Source organism: Echinops telfairi, unplaced genomic scaffold (assembly GCF_000313985.2).
Source record: "Echinops telfairi isolate 266 unplaced genomic scaffold, ASM31398v2 ScPeMD7_7421;HRSCAF=8459, whole genome shotgun sequence".
NCBI classification, from domain to species: Eukaryota; Metazoa; Chordata; class Mammalia; order Afrosoricida; family Tenrecidae; genus Echinops; species Echinops telfairi.
The window spans coordinates 645,302-648,094 of NW_022111321.1; the positions used below are offsets into that span (position 1 = coordinate 645,302).

At 37.4% G+C, this 2,793-nt stretch overlaps 1 protein-coding gene across 8 annotated transcripts in view; it reads left to right on the forward strand.

Moving 5' to 3' along the window:
• Positions 1–2,793, forward strand: part of MBNL1 (muscleblind like splicing regulator 1) — a 152,544-nt gene that overhangs the window by 37,498 nt on the left and 112,253 nt on the right. The window contains exon 1 of one of the 8 annotated variants that reach the window (XM_045297767.1): positions 1,552–1,695. The exons of the other annotated variants lie outside the window; for them this stretch is intronic. The gene's annotated coding sequence lies outside the window, so the exon portion shown is untranslated. Of the gene's footprint in view, positions 1–1,551; positions 1,696–2,793 lie in introns of those variants that run through there. 8 annotated transcript variants of the gene reach the window in all.

Consider the following 2,793-nt stretch of genomic DNA (forward strand, 5'->3'; position numbering starts at 1 on the left):
ACTCACATCCTGATCTACTCTTCCACATTTTATTTGTTTTTGATTTTTAGAAAATCACATGTAGTTTGTTTTTCTGTACCTATGAAAATAAAATTTAATAATATCAAACAATAGCAGCAACGAGAGCTGTTATTTCCTCATCTAGTTCCTTTTAAAAACTTTTCATTTTGTTTTCGGTAAAAGTTTATGCTGTTCACCAGTTTGTACATTTCTGTCTCATGACATTGATTGGGACCCCCACAATGTGACAGCATGTTCCCACTCCTTTACCTCGTTCTTAAGCAAGTGCATAAGTGCGCACGTTTGCTTTACTTCTAGTCTTAGAAAAGTGAGCATTTGCTAAATGAACCTGATCCTTTTCATTTGGACTTCATAGATTTCATTTTCATTGGACACATTTTAGGGGTCATCATGGCCCTGTCAAAATTCACACTTAGGTTTTGGCTTGGATTTCATCCAGCTCATCAGGCAAACAAACATGTCTGAGGATCTGCCTTTTGTGGTGTTTAGTATTTCACATTCAGTTGCCCCTCAGGACAATTTCCGGAGGCCTGTGAGCAGTTGGCGGCTGTGAACAGTGGTCATCAAATTCTTAGCCTTTCTGAGGAAATGGCAGCGTTAGTATCTAGGTGGCAGTGAGTAGTTGTACACTGTATTAAAATTTACTAAAATAATCCCACTCTTTCCTTCATTCTTGCTTAACTTTTCCCATTTTTTCCATATTTCCCCTCTTTGCATCTTTGAACATTCTTTGCGCACCTCCCTCTCCTGTACATATTTCCCTTTTTTAGCTCACTGAATCCCTCCATTCATCTTCATTTAATTATAGTAGAACCTGATGCGTTTGATATAACATGTATTATACTTATTAACAAAGAATTTTAATGATTTCTCAATTTAAAAATCAGTTGAATTTAACTTCCTCTGTCTTTCGGTTTTCTCCTTCACTAACTGACAACGTTCCTTTTTAATCTCTGCCTGTGGAGCAGCACCCTGTGCTTTAATAAACTTGTGATTCCTCATCTTGGTACAAATGTTATAATGACAGGATTTAGGAACCTGATGTCACTTGTCTTTTTTTTTTAACTTCAAATGCAATAGACATGCTATAATATGTGTTCCTTACTTTTCTTCCTAGAATTAGATCCCCATGCCCCGCCTCATCTATGTTTTTGGCTGTCTTGTGGGATGCTAGAATGGCCTATCTCCATGTATTTTGTTGCATTTCTCCATTGCTTCTTGTGTTTTGGTGGAGATTTTTGGTGGTTCTTTTCAAGCGCTACCTGAGCTCTGTGCTAGTCATTCCCCTTCTCTGAGGGTCTGTGCTGTGGTCATGTGTCCACCCCCTCAGCCCTGTCCATTGACAGAACCTTGAGTTCTGTAATGGCTGCCTCTTAAACCCTGTGAGGGCGGGAAATATTCCTCCCCCTGCTGCTACAGTTGAGCCCCATGCTGGGTACCACATTGCCCTCTACACTTGCTTTCAATTGTTAAGGCTTCCCAAGCTTTGGCTCTGGCTCAGTAATCCTGCTGTCAAACCCTGAAGCTTTCCTAGCCCCCGCCCCACCCCACTCACTGGTAGCAGCAGGTGTTGGAATTTCTCCAAGCCCTAAGACCCTGGGAGGAAGAGAATGGCTGACACAGACCTCAGGAGTTTTCAAAGCACCAGGAAACCTCTTCAGAAGATATCTAAAGGTAAGATTCTGATTTCTCTAGGAAGCTGTTCTAGAAGTGAAGAACAAAAGCAACAAAAGCAACAAAAGCCAAAGTCATCATTTCAACGTAGACTGATAGAGAATATCCTTCAGAATTCTGTATTTGATGGTGGAGTCAAAATATGTGTCCTAGACTGGGGAACTACTTATTTAAAAATACTATTTTAGGAATTTCCTGTGATATTCACATTCCTGTTCTGTTTTCTTTCAAGAGACCTCTGTTCTTTGATTTTAATCAAATGAAGTACTTTTTTTCCCTTCACAATCTTTTTCGTGTTATGTATCTAATTAATCTTGTTGAGACTTGAAAGTTAAAAGTAAATTAGACATAATGTATTTCATAAATATATAGGTACTTGATTTACTTCTCATTAATTTTATGACTGAAACATTAAGGGAATATATGCTGCAGTTCTTCAAACCCAAAACCAAATCTATAATTAATTTCAAGTGAATTAGAGGAGCAGCTTCAGATCTTAGTAGTTCTAGGATATATCACTGTCCTTTCAGAAATTCTACTTAGCATTGTGAATATAGAGTAACTTTTCTCAGAGAGCTCTATTTGTAGGTTCTTTTTTTTTAAGGCATTAACCTCCATACGATTCTGAGTTTTAGCAAAAATCACATCATATGTGTAAATAAGCTTGATGAAGGGCATTTGAAAGGTATGTGGGGTGTGTGTGTGTATGAGAGAGAGAGAGTTTATGTGTGCATGTGAGAGAGAGCCTGTAAGACCTCACCAGTATTCCTGAGTGATAGCTTTTGTGGCAGCTCCTGTGTATTTATAGCCCTTTATTTTTTAACCTGCCTCCACTCACATACATTAATATGTGAAGTGATATTGAGACCCCTTTTTTCAACTTAGGTAAGTAATTTATTTATTTATTCATAAATACATAAATTTTCATGAATTTAGCAGACAGTACTGGAATGACGTGCAAAAATCATTTGATCATATTACTTAAAATGTTCCATATAGTAATATTTCCGAAAATGACCCTTTTAATGAGGTATCATTATTTAAAAATATATATTGATAAGGAAAAGGTTAAATCTTGGGCATCAGCAAAAATCACAA